This window comes from Zonotrichia leucophrys, chromosome 4 (genome assembly GCF_028769735.1).
Source record: "Zonotrichia leucophrys gambelii isolate GWCS_2022_RI chromosome 4, RI_Zleu_2.0, whole genome shotgun sequence".
NCBI classification, from domain to species: Eukaryota; Metazoa; Chordata; class Aves; order Passeriformes; family Passerellidae; genus Zonotrichia; species Zonotrichia leucophrys.
In genome coordinates this window covers 9,690,469-9,712,211 of record NC_088173.1, presented here as the reverse complement: position 1 = coordinate 9,712,211, position 21,743 = coordinate 9,690,469, and the positions used below count along the sequence as shown (strand labels likewise).

At 36.1% G+C, this 21,743-nt stretch overlaps 1 protein-coding gene across 1 annotated transcript in view; it reads left to right on the top strand.

Annotated features, from left to right (window-relative positions):
• Nucleotides 1-21,743, top strand: part of DLC1 (DLC1 Rho GTPase activating protein) — a 213,087-nt gene that overhangs the window by 56,135 nt on the left and 135,209 nt on the right. The window lies entirely within an intron of this gene.

Sequence of the window (21,743 nt, the reverse complement as noted above, 5' to 3'; positions counted from 1 at the left end):
TTGGAGTTTGTAACTGCCGATCTCTGAGGGTTCCAGATGCTTAGACTCCAAGGACAACTTCTTTTGTTGTGTTTATTAATAGTATGTAAACAGGAGTGCAAGGGTGATTAGTAATATTATGGAATGATTTGTGGTATTTTTAAACAAACTATAACAAACTGTTGACTGCATCAAAGTCAGACTGTAAAGTTAAACACTACATCATATGCAGACCTGAGTAGTGGGAATACCAAGGCAGGGCAGGGGGACGTGAATCTTGATCTAGTTCCTGATAAAGAACTTGTAAAAGATATTAACTACATAGGATACAGTAATTTTGTGTACAGACAAACCATGTCCATTCATATTCATTCAGCTTTATATGGATTTAAACCAAACTATTTCAAACAGTGTGAAAATGTGTTGGGATGTCCATAAGCATAATTTGGTTTGATAGTCTGAGTGGAAATTATTCACTCCTTGGTTTATGGAAAGCAGGATATTTTAAATTTTCACGAGAAGATTTTATAAAATGTTAAACAAGAATTGCATTTAAAATACAGTGTCAATTAGAATATTCTATGCAAATTAGTAATAAATATTATTTTAAATAAAACTGAGGTTATGTGTATCTATTTTCATGCACAAGTTGTTTAACATTTTGTGAAGGTTCTCTTTGGATAGTCAAACCCATTCTTGTCAGTGTAGATGCCTGTGTACAGTACATATCCATATGTGTAAGCACCCACTGCGTGGTCACACACACAGAGAAATCCTTACTGAACACAGGCAACACAAGGAAAAACAGGATTCTCCACAGAGCATTGTGGAGAGGCTTCTCTAGGAGTCTGCAGGGTGCAGCATGAAGGCCTTTGATATGCAGATGTACTTGGTATTTTGGGCTCATGAGAAGCACACAGCTGAATAACCTCCATCCTAAATTTAGGATGCCACTGTTATATCTCATGGTCAGGGTGAAATAGCAACAAGTGACCAACAGGGCCTTTGAACCACAAATTGTACATGTTTGGAAAGGTGCTTATATGGACAATCCTTGCAAAAATAAGGACTCGTGATTGAATAGATACATTTCCTACATAATTTAGGATGGGAAAGTAATAAATGGTTTTGGCATCCTTATGTTACTTACATTTACAGAGTAAAAAAAAAAATCATGCTGCTGTAATTAGCACATCTTTATGTTCTGGGGGTTTATTAATCAGTCTTCAAAACGAACAAAGATTTTTGAATATTAACATTGAGGATATACACTTGGCTAGCACTAATCACATGAGAGTTGAAATCAGGCTAAAAAAATAAGAAATCAACAGTCTTTTGCCCCAGTGGCCATGAGAAACACTGGGAAAAGAGTGTCTTGTCTGGATTTGGAAAGAAAGGAATGTAAATATTCTACATGCCATTGCCTTCCACAAACCGATGCTATACATTAGGACAATTAAAATATTCTTAACAATAAAGACCAGAAATTATTTATTTTTAAATGTGGTTTTATTATTATAGAAACAACATGGGACTAGAGTATTTAGAATGTGTTTTAATGACTAAAAGCAAGTTATCATATCCTTCTCCAATGCCCAGTTAAAAGCTAATCAGCTAAAGAAAACTTGAATCAATAATCATCGTCCTTTTTTTTTACTTCCTCTGAACAAAAAATTGGCTAAAGGACAGCAGCAACTAAGGCCTAAAAGTTGTGGCCAAAATCTTGTCCTTGAACATCTGCTCTGCAACGCGTGTTTATTTTCTGTTCAGGTGGAAAAAAAACCAGCCATGATTATTTTCTACTCCTTGTCTTGGCAGTTTTATCCCTCCTGCTTCAACAGTGTCCAAGTTAACCTTAATCACACTGTACAAAGGTAATCAGGCATCTATTATCACCAGAATAGCTGGTACCTAGGAACAGATTGTTCTTCAGATTAGCTATAATGACTCATTTAAGATGCATTCAATTCTCAAAGTGATTTAAGACATCAGTTATGCCTGCAAGTATAAAATTACCTAGTCTGGCTGAGCACTGGAATGGGCTGCAGGCATAGCTGCTGGTATCCCTGAAGCCTTGGCTGAGCTCAGGAGTCCTCTTTCACAAATCTTGTTACTGGACTGGGACAAAAACTTGTATTATCTAGATGACAGATTTGCAAATTTTTAATTTTATATACACTAAAATAATTTACCATAATAATGTTTTTTAAAATTTGAGCCTTTTAAAGAAAGCGAACTCATTTTGTGAAAAATAATTTTGAGATTTGTAGATTAAGAAAGAGTTCAAGTTTCTTGGTACTTAACTGCACTTATTTTTAATTATGAAAGAAGATAAAATTTATTGTAAGTACAAGGAAACCTTGATTTAAAATTAAATATTAATGACAGGGAATTATCAAATTATTCCAAGGACTTGAAATGTTTTCATTTCCTACTGCATTAGGCTATATCATAAATTCAGTGAACTATGACGTATGCAAACATACAGAATATGTCAGTGCATTTGTGCTGACAAACCTTTAGCAATGGGTCATGCAATTTGAAAAGTGGTAGATTTTGGTCTCTGAATCATACTCTTATGCTATATTTTCTTATTTATCAAAGTCCTCTATAACTTTTCTAAATTTTCTGCCATTATAGCATTCCTTGAATTCTTATTTTACTCATTCAGGCAAATGGAATTAACTGAAAGTTAATCTGGTAAGCATCAGGGAGAAAGATCCTTACTGTGCAACATTAATTCAAATACTCTTTCTTTAAAACTTGAATATTTTATGAATACAAGATCAGAAAACTCTTCTCAATGCTTGATCAAGTTGATTAATTTAGTATTGTCTTTCATATCTATGTTTAAAAGAAAGTGTTTTAGGCAACCAAGGTAAGGGAGTTATGGAATTAAGTTTTCACACAATCACAATTTCATTTGAATGCTAACAACTTGTTATTTTAGCATACAAAAGGTAAAAATCCATGAAGTTACATTTTCCAATCACATATAAGAAAACAGCAGGATTATACTGTATTTGTTGTATGAACTTCTCAAAAATTTTCTTTGACTTGGTATTGTTCCCCAAAGGAATCTCTATTCTGTTTTAAGTATCTCTTCCTATGATAATCCTAAGTGTACTTATTTTATCTCAAGTGAAATAACAGAGCTTTTTGTTCTGTGGAGTCTTTTAAGCACTGTAAATCTTAAAGGTGAGCTTTTTTGGGGGGGGGTTGGTGGTTGGGGGTTATCCTACAATTTGAAGCAACATCACTGAATCCAGTTATGACATCTTTGACAGGTGTCACTTTGCTTTGTTCAGGGACAGTCTCTCTCTCTCTCTCCCCCTTTTTCTCTCACTGATCACTCAGGATTCAATACTGAGGTTTCTCTCAACCTCAGTATTGAATCCTGAGTGATCAGTGTAAATTCACAATGCAATGAAAGGTTTGCAATTTTATACAGGTACAGCATAGCCCAGGAAATACACGTATTAGGCTATCTGTTCTAGGTTCCAAGTTCAACCCCAACAAAATACTGGTAATCTAAATAAATACCCAGCTTCTGAAGTGCTAAGCATGAGGACTTCTGAGACTTGCCAAGATGTCAAGTTGTACATTAACATTTCTGTCTCTTCTTGCAACTTGTTTATAGCAGCTATGCTTATATACTGGGGTTTTTTCTCATGTTTTCTGGCTTTTGTAGAGTTGCTGACACTGTCTTCAACACTGTCTCCATCTGGTTGGTTTTGATAACCATTTTTTATAAACTGAAGAAAAAGTTTATGACTTCTTCAGCTGTAACGTCACTAATTGTGCTGCTAGAAATGTAAAGTACATTTTTTCACTGTCTGCTGCCACCTGGTGTTTTGCTCTTTTAGATGAGGGGCACTGTACAGGGGACATCAAGCACTTGGGCCTAGGCAGATATGTTTTTGTAGAATTAGGGCATTATGCCGCAGTTAAAAGGTTTAATGATCAAAATTAATTATCATAGTCTATTTTTAGTTTATATTTAGAAATTACATATTGCAACTTTGATAACAAAATGCTTTGAGTGAAGAAAAAACTGTAAGTGAAAATTTCTAAGTTGCTTATTGACTTAAAAGTTGTTCCCAAAGCAATGTTTATATTGGAAAACTAAAGAAGTACACAGACATCAATTTGCAAGTGGGGAAAAAGGGTTTTTTTATCTACTACACATGGATAAAATAACCTGTTTAGTTATTTGCACCTCTTTCCAGCAAATAGATGCTTCTCATGATGACACATAGATAAGGCTCCTGGCAGTCTTGCCTCCTTCCAGTGGTTTGTGGATATGTCTAAACTGTCTCATTTAATGGAACATTACAGATGAAAATTTTGAGCAAATGACTTCTTCCAAAAGCTATTTAGAACCATTAGGTCAAAGGGTTAACTTAAATGTTAGGGTGATGGTAACAGTGGGTGGGCATTGATGTTCTCTTGGTTTAAGACAAAGAGCCTAAAGAACTTTCAAAGCACAGTGAATAGCAAATTTTAGATGGGCCTGCCTTAACATTATGTTGAGTACTTTGTTTTATCGCACACATTCTGATTTTGCAGACCAGCATTGTTGAGGACAGTGATTTAGCCTCCTACATTAGATATACACCTGAGAAGAAAGAAAACAAAACATTTGCACTTGAAAATTCATCATAAACCTTCTCCTCTTGTGCAAGACAGAATGTCAGGATATCAGCTTTTTTTTTTTTTTGTTAAACAACTCTCATATGAAGCTGGTCAAGCCTAAATTTTTTGAGTTTGCTGGGCTTTACTTTCCATGACAATACATTCTGAATGCCACTGCATGAAATGTTCCCATTTGTTGTCCAACTTTAATGCCTGATAAGTTTAGTTCAAGTCTGTCTTCCGTACTCCTCCATATGGATTGAGTTGAATCCCTACCAAGTTTCCCTTTTTTTCCTGAAGTTGCTTAAATGTTTTTAACTGTATGTCAGTATGAAATTTTAACTCTTTTTCAGCACCTGCCAAGAAAAGCATACATGACATTTATATCACTAGTTTGTTTTTTTTTAATACTTTGTAAATTTTCCCTGTCAGTATGTAATCTATATAGTGCATTTCTGCATTGAAGACTTTCAATTCTGAGATGGAGTATGCATTCTTGTTGCATGCATGTGGAAAGAGGGGAAAAATTCTTAAATCATTTTCAATTAGAAGGCTGTGAGTGCAAAATTGCTGCAACTTATATAAATTGCTTCTTATTGTCAGTGGCATTCAGAATTTATTTGTCTGAAGAAAACCAAAATCCACTAAGCACAGAAAAGTTTTATTAATAATTTGTTGTTGTTGTTTAAATTGCTACAATGCAGAGGTATATACATCTGTATGGAATTGTATTATTTTTAGTATCAGCCAACACTTGTAAAAATGATCACCTCAGGAAATGGTGATTGGAAAGGTGAGGTACACAGCAAGTAATCACTATTTCTTAAAAACAAGGGACAATCTTCTTCAAGGATTAATTCTGTGAACATCACTGATATTTTGGAATTTAAAAGTAAATTGATCTCAAAACGTGCTTAGGAATTTTTCTGGGAAAAAGTTTATAACTCATCAAAACAACAGATGGTGCACATTATCATCAGTTATCGGTTTGTCATTTGGATTTCCATGGTTTTTTTCACATCCTCTAGTCTACTGGAGGTCTAATGAGTGGAAAGTAGCCTACATGGATCTAACACAGCCACAGACATGCTTTGAACCACTGACAGCTGTACCTGGAAGCCCTTACTGGGCTATTTCTTTTACATGGAAGCTGTTTCTCTTGCACTGAGTTTTATCTCAACATAAGTTCTCCTAGTGACACATGCCTTCTCTCTTTCATGCCTGATGGAGCCTTTCACAGCCAGTAATAAAGGCCAAACATTTCCAGGAAACTGTTGAAAAGAAGGAATCTGAAATTCCTGTTAAAATTGTACTGAGATATATTGCATCAGTTATTACATCTCTACATCTCACTTTTTTTAGGATTCTACCTCTTTGAAAGGAAACAATTGGAGGCTGTGATGGGGGATTAAGCATACCACATGCAGACTAGCATAAGGATTTTAATGATGTAATTCCTTGAAACAGCATTGAAGATCTGTGCCGAAATGAGAAAAAAAAACTGTTCTGTGTGAAAGCCTTTCATAAACACCATAGAAAAGGAAGTATGAATACATTTGTGACTGTTTCCACCTTGTTCAGTGATAACTCCAGATACCTTCAAAGTCACCTGGAGTAGGCTGTCAGAAAGGGTCAGTAGGTCCCCTTGTTGGACAGTATGAAGGGATGGAAAGCAAGAGAACTTGGAGACTTGTTGTGGAAGCTAGGTTACAAATTTAGTGAGAACTGGGGATAAAGGGCTTTAAAGCCATGAAAGAAACATGAACCTTTTGCCAACAGACCAATAGGTGACGGCTGCAACTTTATACAGCCCAAGAGTGTTGCACAGGACTTTCAGCTGGGACAAACTGTTGTTGGATGCTGAATTGTTTGTTACCTCACAACTTTAGTTTTAATTTTGGGTTGCTCTATGAAGAAATCCATTGTATGTCTATCAGACTCTCAGAGTACTTATTACATCTCCAAGGACTTAGATCACTGGGAGAGAAGTAGTCAAACTAAACAGCATGGATTTAAGACCATCTTGTGACTGAGAGCCTTTACCTTATCACTCAGCAATTCAGAACAGAAAAATCAGAACATTTTGAAGATGAGAAAAAATAGTGTCATTTCAGGAGCTGATTTGTAAGATAATGCTTAGGTTCAGTGGTGCAGTTGTTTCTGTTTCCTCTTTTATGTGATTCGAGGAAGGAGTTCAAACCACCCAGCTGTCCCATGCAGTACTACCATGTAAAGCAGGTGAGATACACAATGACAACAGGCAATCGTATCTGAGCTGCCAAAAAATTACTGAGAAACCTACTGCTTTGAGTATATGGTGTGTTAACTATATTCACTAATAGTTAACTCCAAAGGGTTAACTATTAGTGACCATTTAAACTAATATTAAAAAAGTTGTCATGACAAGATAGGAATTGTTCTATTTATTATAAAGTAGTGTTACTGTAAAACTCTTTTTAAGTAATCCTCTATTATTCATATCCAAAAGTTTGGTGCTTGATGGGATTTTGGCCTATATTGAGATATTATGAAATTTAAATCCTTTTTGGCATAGTTGTATATATAAAAACAGGAAAGATCAGAATTATTTTAAAATTATTATTTACTTTAACTTAACTATGCTCCTGAATCATTAAAGCATATTTTTTTCCTGTTTCTTCTTTGTGGTTTTTTTTTTCCTTTTTCCTTTTTTGGTTTCTTCTGTCTTCTTTCTTTCTTCTTCCTTCATCCTTTATTCTCTTTCTTCTTTTTTTTTTTTTCACTTTCTCCAGTATTCCTTTTATTTTCTTTGCATTTTCCACCTTTCTGACTTTTACTCTGGCTCTGCATCTTGCCTAAAGTCAGTAGAGTTACTTTCACCAAATTGTGCCAGCCCTGCTCCAAAGTACAGTTTGCCTCCTGCATATTCCATGGCTGTCTTTCACCAGATCACTCCCAATAAGATCACTGGAATGGCTGTGGAATAAGCAGCCACAGTCTTGTCTATTTCTATAAGCATCTGAATTTCTTCTCCTCTAATATACAGCTGGACAACCAGTCTACCTGTGAATTGAACCAGGTAGAATATTGGCACTTAGTGCAAAGAAGGGTATTTGATGTTTTCCCAGCCATGGACTGAGGACCAGGGCCCCTGAGGGACAAGGACACCACTAATAATTGTTTACGCTGTCAGTCTTGCTGGTATTGAATCCAGACTCCATAAATTCACGTCTCTGCTTGCAGTTGTGGTTATTTTAAGTGTGATTTGGGGGGGAGGAGAGGGGGAGGGGAATAATGTGTATTTAGTTGAAGAGAGAATATGCAAAACCTCAAGAAAGGAAAGCTGTATTAAAGGGGAAAGAAACAATGTAATATGTAAATATGTCTTTTGTGAGAATTTCCTGTGTTTTATCTAAGAAAGAATTTCAGGCTTGAGTCCAAGACAAATAAAGGAGCACAGAACAAGGGAATGAAGACAAAATTTGAGTAAGAAAAACAGTGACAACAGTTTAATCTTTCTGCCAGTAGATGGAGAGCACAGGAAAGTAGAAGCACTCACATAAAGAAAGAAGGAAAAAACCTTGCATCAGCTTCTTTAAGGGAGTGATAGATGAGAGAAGAAAAAAGCAAGAAGCAGGGTGGGGGGAGGGAACAGACTGTAAACCAGGAGGAAACTGGGGGGAGAGAAATGGTTTCTGAAAAGTAAAGAGGAAATGACAATTCCTAAAGTGTCAGCTTAGCTTGGTCAAATCAGTTTGTTGGTGAATAAATAATTATCTTCTTTTATGCCTTGTACCCTGTATTCTTTACTTCTGGAACATGGTTTGAAAACGTGGCATGAATAGTTTGCATTACTGAAATTGAATAAATCCATGTCTGCCTTTTCAAGTACTTTTCCAGACACAGACATGCTGTGAGTGACATCATGGAAAACCTTTTCTTTTTGCCCTTTACATATACCTCTCTTATAAGGAATTTTCTTCCTCCTGAGCTCTCCTTCTTCCTGTCTCTCTCTCACTCTCTTCCATGTCTCACTTCTTGCTTGCTTTTTTTCCCTTTTCCTTTTCTTGTTTTCTTGTCTTTCCTTTCTTCTTTTTTTTCTTTTTTTTTTTTTTTTTTTGGACTTCAAAGCCAGGGTGGAAGCAAGGAATTTGGTTAGCTCTCTGTTTAATAGTTGAAAGAGTGTGGTTTGGGGTTTTTTAATGCACAAAATTCCTCTCAGTGAGACATGCCACACATTCTGATCTCTCCCCTTCAGGCAGTTACACACTATTAAATATGGGGTTGGAAATGACACGGGTCTGGAAATACAGAAATGAAACAACCTTCCACTTTCTGCAGTGCACTGTACAATGAAGGTGTTGTAAATTGTTAATTGAATGGCATGGGCTTCTAGTTAGTGGGGCTTTCTATAAATAGAAACTGTACATTCCAGTGTGTTGCCACTTTTTTATTTTCTTCAGACTAACTGAAGAACCTTTCTGTGTTACACAGAGATTAGCAAAGGCATTTTTTTTTTTGTAAAATACATAGTTTGTGTTCTGAAAGTTTGTTCTATTTACCTTCTCTAACCAAACTGTCTTTATGACATTTTTGTACTATCCCTGTTTTAAAACAGAAGTAAAATCCAGGCAACCTGTAAAGGTACTTGATACTCCTTCTATCCTACCACCCAATAAATGGTGAAATATGATTACTGTATTTTAAATAATACTCCACATATTACATAGAAAATAATAGCAAAGTATTGCCATGAAGAATACAGAAAGGCAAGCAAGGTACTGCTTGAGATGGAAAGATATGAGATCTTTTGATCTCCCAAAGTTATGAAGGTTTTGGATTCCCACTCTGAGAAGACAATGTTGCCTGTATGTGAATGGCACTGGACTGGGAAGCTTATTCTTCCACAGTAGTTTGATAGGTGACAAAAAACTGCACATGGGAGACATCTAGTGAGGAATTATAGGCCATTGAGTCTGAGGACTGCAATGTGAAACTGAAGTAGGGTTTAATTTCATTGAAAGGAGTGGAGTAGATGATTGCATTAATCACTCAGTAGTGTGTGATCCTGCAGAATGCCATCACTCTTAGTCCAGCATATTTTAACTGCAGTGCTATAGGCCCAGGAGTGTGAACACAGCTTACTAGTATCAATGTGTAAATGCAAGATTATGTGGGATTAAATATACTGTTCCCTTGAAATGTGATGAGTTTCAAAACACCTCAAAAGATTGACTGAGATAGGTGTCCTTGGAAGACTGATTGAACTTTCATATAGCAAAATTTTAAATTTAAAATATTTAGTATTTAAAATTCTGGACTTTCTACTATTAAATTCAACAATTCAGTATCTGATTGGAGAATCCACGGGGTGATAGTTTTAAGGCAGATAGAAAAAACATGACAGAAAGTGATAGAGCCAATTTCATATCCAGCTTTCAAACCATTAAAACAGAACTGTGTTGGCTCATTGTAGAGATTTGTTACACAGTCACATGCAATTTGTCTAATTCTACTTTTGCTGCTTTGCCAATACAAAAGCAATTCAAGAAAGATCTAGTTTTTCTGTTGCCAGCACTGAGTGATGTTTCAACATACTTAGGGTTTTCAGGGTTTTTTAAAACCTCTATTCTTAGGAAAGGAAAAAAACTCCTTAGCAGGTTTCTCACGTAGTTTAACACACCCTGTAGATAATGTCTTGGAATACAGAAATTACTGAGAAAAAAATCGGAGCATTTGGATTCTATATGAGGAAAAGGTAGACTTTTTTTTTTCCCTAATTTAAACGTATCTGCACTTCAGGAAGACCTGTGATTGCCAAATTGTGAAAATATTGCCAAGAAATAAAGGAATTTGGGGATTTATATGTTCTCTTCCTTGCACTTCTAATAAGGAAGAATTTATAATTTCTTCCAAGAGCCTAAGTTCTGCCTTGAAAGCACAACAAAATTTTCAGATGTCTTGTTAACTTTATGCTAAAAATTTCTTTTCTGTAAGCAGTTGTTTAGGAGTCAAACTTCCAAAAGGTATGTTGCTCTTTGCTCTTTTCTTTTCATGTCCCAAAGGTATTTGCACTTTTCTGAGGTATTTGTTCCCTTCATCCATCTGAACATAACACACAGTACTAAAGTCAAAACATAGTTTTTTAATCATGGGCTGAATTTTGTGCCTACATAGAATGCAGGTAGTTTTTCCAAAGTGCTACCACAGAGATGCTCTGATAATTTTTCCCAGTCCCACATTGTATTTATACCTCATTTTTATATAGTTATGCCGAATTTTCTTTTTTTAAATTTTTTTCCTTTTTTTTTTTTTTCTGATGGGTCCTTTGACACACCTATTGGAAAATGTTTAGCTGATAGATGAGATTATTTGCCTAAGGAATTTTGAAGACCAAGAACTTTTGAAGAGCAGGACCTTGAGTCGCTGAGACAGAACCGATATGTCTTGTAACCTTATTCAGAATTTCACAATCCTTGCTAAACTGCAAGATAAGGGCCAAAGGCAACAAACCAGCAGGAGCCAACCCAGAATGTGCCAAAGTTCATAGAACAGTTGCTTCAGGCTAAAGTTTGCTGACCCTTAATCACCGGGGGTCATCGGCGGTGCTGCTGCAGGGCCCTGCAGGACGTGAGCCCGCTCAGATCTCCCGCTGCTCCTGCACAGCGAAAGCTGGGATGGGAGATGGGATGCACGAATTCCTCGGCAGCGCTTCAGCCCTGCCTGCCTGCCTGCAAGAATGCTTTTTTGGGTTACCATCCTTCCGTAGCACACGTGTGTCTCCTAACTCTAAACTTCCTTAATCTCTTGCAAATGGTGTGGGTAGGGTTAATCGCAGCACAGGCAAAAGATTCCTTCCAGTTAACATACTTTGTGTGCTTTAGGTACTGTGTTTTGTCATTGATTGATATTAGTGTAAGTACATACTAACACAGTTTGAGTTTTAAATCATTTTTTGTTAAGTCACAGTGATAACGCTGTTGAGAAAGGCCCTTTTCCTGTTAAGTCTCCTTTGACTGTTAGTATTACCTTCAATAACTGCACTACAATGAGTATGTTACATTGCTGCCTAATCCTGTGAAAGACTGTAGAGAAACAACTGGCATTCATTCCACTCTCAAATCTTGCAACAAATTCAGCATGCAAGCATTCACTGACAAAAAACATGATTTGGTCTTGTGGTCTGTAACAAGATACCTAGCAGTAGCTACTAATGAGTAAATGTAGCAATGATGCCATTCATGATATAGTAAAATCTTTAATGCATATTTTTATTAGCTGTACTATATATTTGGACAGTTCACAATTTTTCTACAAATGTAATCTTTATGACAGTGATAGAACTTTAGAAAATATCTCATTCCTGCAAGATAAAGGCATTTCAGTATAGTCCATGAAGAACATAAATTGCATTAAAAAGTTCTTCAAAAGCTCTGGAATTTTCAGTGATTCTCATCATTATTTTATATACCAAAGCAGAAAAAGAGAAAGGACATATGTACCCCTGGAGCAGCAGTGAGTTGAAGGGGCTGAATATTTTGGAAATTATGATCCTCTTTAGAAGGAAAGTGGAAATGGGGAAATGAGAAGGATGACAGCAGTTCATGTTTCACTAAAAATTAAAAGACTAAACACTTAATGAAGAAAAAACATCAAAATATTTTAGATTAAAAAAATCTGATATTTTGTAATGTTCAGGATTATGAGAGCCTAGATGCTTCAGAAAAATACTCATAGGGTAAGATTCACAACTGTGAGAAAAGTCAAAACACAGGAGGCTGGAATCCTTCACACTTTTCCTCATGAGGGTCATGCCCACATACATCAGCAAAGCTTTCTCATTGACTGTCCAAGTGCTTTCAGGACTGTACTCTTTTGCTGGGTTATCCAAAAATGTTTGAGATCAGTCAAGATCCCAGCGTCCCCAGAATAATTAGAATGTTATTTATGTGACACAAATGATCATTTTCCTTGTACTCCCACATCAGTGTGAATGAGGACAGTTGCTTTATGCTGGTTACATTCCTTCTGGTGTATGGGTAATTCTTCTGCCCTGTTTGTACAGGATCTTGCACAATGAGGTTGTGGTCCCAGTCTGTGGCTTTTGAGTGCTTCAGTAATACAAATAATGTTGTCACTACTTAAAATACATTTGTTAAGTGTAATCATGTCTGATCTCAATGAGAACTAAAGCAAAAATACGGCATACCAATATCACCATTATTCTTGTTTTTTCAATTGCTGCAAGTATGTTATTTGATTTCAGTAACAGTCCTATTTCAAGAAGGTTTCAGTCTAAAGACCAAGGTAAGGCAGCTCACACTAAGAAAGAGACAAAAAAAAACCCCAGAATTGTTAATGAGTAAAACATTTTAAAAAATAATCTCTCACTGTCTTGTCTTCAAACAACAGTGGGCTAGAGGCAGCATTTGACACAGGAAGGGACACTTATAAGTCTTTGGGGAAATAATTGCTGGATGTAATGACTGACTGCATTTGACAAAATAAGCCAGTGAACAATGCATCTACGGGCATGTTTTCGATCCAGGAAAGAAGGCATACTGTGAGAAAGAAACAAATAAACATGGTCACAGGCTTTGACAGAGTTCAGATCAGAAGCAGGGAATAAAACCACAGCAACGAAGTTATGGATTTGCACTGTGTCAGGTGAAGTATGAAGGAGATGATTGATAATTTTCATCTGAAATTGGTGGGTGTTGCCTATCTCTACAAATGAAAATCAAAATCATTTTAGACAGCAGATACAATGAATAATTTATATTTAATGTTATGGAAATGGCATAAACATATGTAAAAAGCATCATTTGAGAAACACGTGTGATATGTGGCTATGATGGGAAAGAGTATATCAAGAATTAGATAAAAAGTTTTAATGCAAGACTTTTTATGGATACATGATGGATTGAGGAATTTATATTAAAAAAGATCTGCACATAATTTTTCCTAGTTTGAAGGGATTTTTTAGATTCCCTTTCCAGCAATTAAAGAGTGGATTTTTTCATTAATCTATGTGAATAAATTATATCTTTATCTTCTTCCACACATCATTGTCATCTTCTAGCAGATTGTCCTTAAGATTTACTTGGAAAAATAACACAAATTTTTTTCTTTTTTTGCTGTCTGGTGATCTATTAGCAAATTATATCCCAAAACCACTATCAATATAACCTTTCAAAATGAGAAATTGACTCAGTTCTTCCCACTGGTAAGTCACCTTCCTGTGTGAATCCACATGGAATATACAACTTCCACAAAATGCATGGGAAATTCTGTCTTATTTCCTGCTGAGGTCTGTGTGGTTATCTGAAGTTACCACAGAAGCTGTATGAGCTATTAAATCTCTTCTTACTGTTTTCACTGAATTCTAATAGCTAGAATCAAAGTGGTCATCACACTGTTACTGTGTTTTTGTCCCATGGATTGTGCATGTGCATGTATGAAATTCCCACTCTTGCAAGCACTGGGGCAGGTCAGCTATAACATCCAGCACTGGGAGCTCTGGTGTTTACCCAGCCCTTCATTTCCACCTGTTCAACAAACACATTTGCTCTGTCAGTTTCTCGATACTCTGGAACTGACTGTCTCTCAGCTAAATAAGATTTTTCCAAATAGTGCAGCTGTCCTTCCACTAAAAGGCAGTATGTGAGGAAAATTTTACCTGTTCTGCCTGTCACTCTCCCAAGTCTCGGCCCCATCAGCTGCTCATTAAAACCATACTGATCCCACTGTGCTAGAGAGCTGTGTTCCTCACCTGCAGGAGGAATTCATCCAAATGAGAGAGACATTTAATTGTAGGATTCCTGATCTACTGCCTATTTTATTTTGGACCAAAGTTATTTTAAAAGATGTTGGTAATTTCATTTATAGATAATGGGTAAGTTGTTAACAACAAACACATATACAATACATGTGTTGTATAACATATAGAAAATAATTCCATGTAATGAGACCTTAAATTACTCTGAAAAAATTACTTTCAAGTAGAATAATAGAATCATTAAGGCTGATCATCTAAGATTCAACCAGGAATCTAACATTGCAATCCCCCCACTAAACCATGTCCCCAAACACTACATCTACTACATGTTTTTTGAACGCCTACAGGAGAGGTAGCTCCACCACTTCTCTGAGCATCCTGTTCAAATGCCTGACCACACTTTCAGTGTGGATTTTTTTTTCTTTTTCTTCAATCTAAACCTCCCTTGGTGCAACTATTAGACTATTAGACTATATTAGACTATTTCATTGCTTGTTATTTGGGAGAAGAGGCAGATCCTCACCTTGCTACAGCCTCCCTTCAGGTAGTTTTGGTATCAGAAGCTGTATAATGCTACTAGGCATTTTAAAAATAGGTTCAAGATTTTTTTTAACCTGGTTCCTCTAACTAAGAACTACAAAGGCTAATTAATTGTTTTATGATTCCTTTCTATAGCTGGCAGTAGCAAATGTACTTTGTCTTGTTGGATTTTTGACTTGGGTGACAGAAGTCTTTCTGAGCATGAGGTGGCTCAACAGTTTACTTCCTTCTCACATGAGGTACAACATGACACAGGCATATCATGAGCCTTCTTTGACGAGGTACATTCAAGTGGTTCCCAGGCACCAAAATTGGTTCTCAAACTTTATTTCAGTAGCAGGTTGTAAAACTGACAGGGCAAATAAAACAGCTGATGAAAATGAGATTGAATGGACCAAGGAAACATCCACATCTTTAGCATTTGAAGTCAGAAAAGATATGGGAAGGTAGTCTTCAGTGATCTAGGAAAGGATTCAGTGCTTGCCAAAGTCAAGGAGGGCTTCCCACTGATTTCTCTTAAGTTTAATTAACAAAATTACGGTGGTAGATCAGGGTTTTACATGGGATCATGATCAGTGATAATTCCTGGAAAAGTTCATTTATCCACTAGTAATTCAAATTAAATAAATACTCACAGATGGAATTGAGGTCAATTTTGTCATTTCAGAAGTAAATGCTTTTATAGTATATCCTATCTTTCATTCCTAGCAAGCACTTGGGAATCAGCCCAAAGTATAGCAAGTGGTTTGATAACTGTGTGTAGGAATGAGGAAAGGATATCTAAGAGTGACTGGCTTTTAAGTCTTGCCAGCAAAGGCGTAAGAAGATTGTGTCATTTGCTACGGAATGCAATTGAAAGTTCAACCTTGTATTTCATTAATGGCAAAAGAACAGTTAATTGTGACACCAAATACAAGGGAAAGGTGCAGAGTGGAATCAACTCAAGTCTTTAACACAAATTAGGTTACTTCCTAGGGAGCAAGATTGGATCCATCTTTCCATGTCTTTGAAAAGATGCATCATGATTTCAGAGGTCTCTCTTGTTCCAACAGTTCCCATCCACTGTAATTTCTTTCTTAGGTTGTGAAAAGATTGAGGTTAGTTCATGAGTCAGTATGTGGGCAACTTCCTAGCTTTAGTTTTTCAGGAAAATTAGAACTAAAATAGAAGCTCACACTTTATTTCATCACCTCTAGGCATTGGAACAGAATGATTATCCCTGGCTAGTCAAGGGTTTCCAAAGGACGAAAGACAGGCTATAATTTTGTCTGGAGCCTTCATCATAAACAGAAATAAGGTACAGACCAGAGATGCCCAGGGATAGTATGAAGACTCTCTTCTGTTTAGCATGCAACATTATTAAACAAACCTACAAGAGACTAACTGGATACAACCAGCTGAAATACTGATTTATTTTTCTTTCCCTTCATCATAATGTCCCACACAATATTTTCTTTCTTTTTTTTTTCTATCTGGCTTATTTAAAGTAATTTAATAAATTAATTTACTGCCAAATACGTTTGACCTGCGAGAGGAAAGGAGAGGAGAGAGCTAACTACATTGTTGAAATCCTTTAAATTTTACAATACATGAGTACATTAACTTGAAAAAGAAATAGGAATAACAGGAAGTAATAATTTTCAGCACTTTCAGTACTTTTTAATCAGTGATGGTCTGAACAGTATCTAACTGCTTTCAGAACATTTTTATTTTTAATACAAGCCAGAAATCTGTAGCTGCAGCATCTTTTCTAAAGCTTTATATGAGAGAACAGAACAGTTGTAGAGGCTGTTCTGAAGAGCCCCTCTAGTAATGAAATACTAAACCTATCTTTTGTGACATATTTTCCTTAGTCTCAACTTCCTAATAACATAACTATGGAATTATCAGTATAGGACAAAAAGAAATATCAGGATACTTGCTGCAATATATTTGTTTGCATGCCAGGGTTGTTTCTATATGTATATGTATATGTTTCTATATGCTTTTAGTGAACTAGAACACCCAGGACTAGATGCTTCTAGTGCCAGGCTTTCAAGCTCTGTTGGGAATATTTACGTTTCATAACACTCATACCAATCAGGAGAGCAAGTGTTAAAATATATGGTATTTTGTGTGGCGTTTACTAAGCTGAAAGTTTGGATTGTTTAGTCCTGTTCAAATGTAGCCTTGAAGCTACGTACACCTGTAAATACTGTCACATTCTCAGAAACATAAATTGATCATATCACTTGGAAACCCACAGAAATTTCTTATTACTGCTTTATGGCATCATCTCCTTCTGCTACCATTATTTGTTTTCTTGAAATCTGTGGAAAATACTTCAAGACAATCTGTCACATCTGCAGTAATTGTAAGGTTATATTTTGAGCCACCCTCTTTTTCCTGCCTGGATTTCAGGCTTGAATTTGTGCATTTCTTTGAAGTCTTCACAAGAAATTCTTGCACTTTGTAGGACTCAGTGCACATAGCAGGAGATTTATCAGCTTCCAAAGGTCCGCAATCCTTTGCATCTTAGGGAACTCCCTGAAATATCACTGATTCCAGTTTTCATAGAATTTTATCTTTTCCTCAGGCTGAGTGCAGAACTGCTCTTCTGTGTTCAGTGATGTTTGGCATTATCTTCTCAGCCATTTTGTCCTGCATCTAAAAGGAGCATCCAGATTCCATTAAGAACTAAGAACAAATTTGTTCTGCCACACTCTAAAAACTCTAAGAGACAAGCTGGTTTTGAACTAGATACCTTAGCTAAAGACGTCAGTTTTAAGGGCTTGGCAATTTTGAATTATGTTAGTCCAAACTGCTTTCAACCCATTTCACCGTCTGCTCTTCCAGCTCATACTTCTAGCTTTCAAATGAGGCTGCTTTGGGAGAGACTGTAGAAAATCTTATGAAAGTTAAGGTATATCATCTGCTCTCTTCTTGTCCACGTAGCCTGTGATTACATCTTGAAAGATAAATCAGGTTGGTCAAGGATGACTTGTTTTCAGTAAATTGTTGTTTGCTCCCAATCGCCTTCCTGCGACTCGTGTCTTTGGTAACGGATTCCAAGGGCTGCTCTGTGGTCTTACCCTGGTCTAAGATGGGCTTGCAAGCTTAGAGTCATTGCTTCCTTGGAATAGAGGAGTAAGTCTTTGCCAGCCATCAGGAACACCCCAGAGCTGTCATGGTTTTCCACGGATGTAGGTTTCCTTGCGATCCTATCAGCCATCTCTTTCAGCATGCCTTGATAGATTTCCTTTAGTCTCACAGGTTAGAATACATCCAGTTTCTCTAAATAGTCCCTAGCCTGTTGAGTCCTCACATCTGGATGTTCCTCTCTTTTCTAAAACATGTTGAGATTGTGAGGTTAGGGAGTAAGATTGGACTATGAAAAGTGATCAGAGTGGTGCAAATTTTGACTAGACTAGAAGTGCAAAATATTGGAGAAATAGGCATTAAAAAGGCAGATTGAAAAATCTTGATCTAATTTATCTGTGGGCTAGCTTATCACAGCTATCAGCAAATTACTTTAAAAACAGGCAAATATAAATAAAACTTTCATTCTACACTACTGTTTTGAGAGACACACCAAGTTTTGCAAGCTGCTGCAGGCACAGCCCATTCCTTCCTGAACTGAGTTCAGGTCTCAAACACTTAGTTTGAAGGTCTAAAGTACATGAGTGGCCAAGGGTATTGCATTCTCCCATTCTTTCCAATGAAAAACAGGCACTCATACAAGAATTGGTACAGTGTTGTTGTTTTGTTTGTAGTTTGGACAGTTTATTTTCACTAAGCCACGTTTCTGCTTACTTTGCTGCCAAGAAAGAATGAAATTGAGTTTTTTAAAAGAGATATCTACACTTCCTGCAGCCAGCCTGTAACTAAAATTTACAGGCAAAAATAAGGATTAAGATGGGTAGATACAAAATTTTATATTTATTTTACTCATATAAATCTTCCCACAAAATCTTCCTCATAAGAAATACAACTATTTTGTCATAAATCTACTCCAGCAGTCAGCAGACTACCTGCTTTTTAAAAAACACCTTTTTGTGTGATGAAATGGGATTTGCAGACTTTTAGAGTTTTTTGGACTATTGTAATGGTCAGGATTTTTATATGCTTGTGAAAATTTTGTTCTAGAAGAGTTGAGTGTGAACATAAGATTCAGTCAAGAGTGTATTGGCAGAAAATACTTCATACTTGTAATAGTCCCTCTTAACTAAAATACAGAATAATTCAAACTCTCCTCAGGGAACTGGTATTTGTATGAAAGGCAAAAGTATACTTGGACTCATGTGCTGTTTCCCTCTGGAAAGTTTTGAAAGCTTAGAAACTGTGAACTATATTTTTGTAATAAGCCACACAAAGTTTGGGAAAGTTGGAAAAATTCAGGAGGAAACTGTACTAGCAAGGCATGATCCTGGGGAAACACAGGAAATGCTCAGCACTTCACAGAATTGGACCCTCTTAGTACTCTCAGGATCTGCAGTGCATCTGTCTGCACGCCTGAGTGAGATTTTCATGGGAATAGCGTGGGAACACAGACATTGATGAGATACTTCTTTGCTCAGAAACCAAAAATAAAATTCAGAGCAAAATAAATAAAGCAATCCTGAAAGAAGAACAATTTTAGAACTTCTGGAAAAGAAAGGAGTTTAAAAGGGCTCTCTTCATAGTAAATGTAGAAATTAGTAAAAGTTTTGATAGCAATCCTGCCTTTTAAGAGTAGATTTTTATTACTTTTTATGCCTATCCATACATGCCTAAACAGAACTGTGTCTTTAAAAAGGAAACAGACACAACACAGACAGGAAGATTATGAGCCAGGTTGCCCCATCTTGAGGCTTCACTTACTACAGTTCTGTATTGTGCTCTGTATCAGTAACAATTTCTTTTTCCCATGAATTAGTATCTATAGCTGATATTTCTATATCTGATATTTCTGTATCTATATATTATATTTCTATATCATGTATAGAAAACAAAAATGCTTGGAATTTATGTTAGATAAATGAATGGCAGTATTGAATCATCTCCAACTTTTGAGTACCTCATAAAAGAGTTTATAAAATAAGGATTTTTCAGATAAATCATATCCTTCACCACCTCTACTATTCTTTAAATAAAATATTATTATACCTGTTAAATAAAAATTGCAATATGATTTTTATACATCACAGTGATATATAGAGCTGTGTCTACTCTAACTCTCACTGATTCTAAAAATCAAAGTCTTATAAACAGTTGAACTAAAATAGGGAACTTCCTACTGGAAAACATTTTGATATCAGAATGCAAGCTACAGAAATACAAAGCATGCTAGATCATTTAGAAGATAAAAACTTAGTAATTGTAAGAAAAAGGTGTATATGTTTAAAAATAAGATTAACTTTTTTTATGTGTTAATCTTGGAAAATACTACACTTTTCTGCATGTGGCATAGAATAGTATATCATGGCAATCAGAATATTTGCAGAATTGTTTTTAGGTACTTGAAAGCCCCCAAACATTCCTTTTAGTGGTAAAGCATTATTATTCACATTTAAAGATGAAAAAATCTAGATGTTTGTAAGATTTTTAAGTGGCAAAAAGGATTGTCAGACTATTGATGTATTAGGGGCAGACCATGACTGTCACCAGTATTCTTGCCCTAAGAAAAGGAATAACTACTCTGCCATCTTACCCATGCAGTAAGCTCATCCTAACTTTAACCTGCAGCACATATAGCTGATTATTATGGTGTTGAATGGAACCCAGAATCCCCTGCAGTCAGTTGCAAAACTCCTCCTTCCTCCCAGCTTTTTACAGTATGTCAGCAGCATGAACAGAACTCCCCAGATGTATTTCTCTTGGTTTCTGTGGTTTTATGGCAGCAGAGATCCCAGTTTGGCAGATAGTACCTGAGAATAAAATGGAATTACTGCAGAGATGGGAGACATGTAGGGTGTGTGTTGTCTGTGCTGGTGTCTTTCCATGTAGGTATGTACCAGGAGAGGTTAGTTCAGGCATTACTCAGTTAAAGAAGGTGTTAAAAGTCCCTGAAGACGTAGTAGGATTGATCTCATCACAGACCTGGAATAGTCATCTCACAGTAGTACTTCCAGCTGAGAAAATTATATGGCAGATGAAATATGTATTTCTCTGATTTATTAACCGTATCAGAACCACCAGGTATTGGGGGCTTTGAGCAGAGGAAATTTGATATTCAGTTTGACCAGAGTTAATAATAATTGGATTTTTTTTTCTCAAAGAAAGGAAAAGGGACTAGGTTTTTAGCATACAACAGCTGTGCTGATGAATCTTTTGTTTTCCAAAGAGGATTTTCAAGGGCTTGGTGTATTTTTTAGAGGTCTCATTTTTATATATGGATTTTAAAAAGCTACTTTGCATCCTTTCCACAGGCTCTCTTTGGAGTCAAAGCTCCCATTTCTTTTCAGAAAAATATAGTTTTCATGTTTACTTATTACATGATTTTGTTTCTTTTTTTTCTGTCATTGGGCTGTTTTCATAGATTTCTACTTTTCACCCAAAAACTGTGGATTTGATTTACTGACTTTGTTCCCCAAAACCTTGACAAATATTTAAATATTAACAGACAAATGGTATGCAAAGGGCTAAAGAACTCGTTTCATTTCATCTCTTTTTCTCTTGAATGACCTAGAAATATACTGACTTAGTAAGGTCACAGTATTGGTGTTTGGTTATTTTTTAAGCTCATGCTTGTTACATGTGCATGTTGAAGCATGAACAAGCTGAGATTCCAAGAATATGGACAAATAAGCAAATAAGGTCCAGGTAACATGTTTTAATTTTTATTTCCCTCCTTTTTGCCTCCACCTCCTGCCTG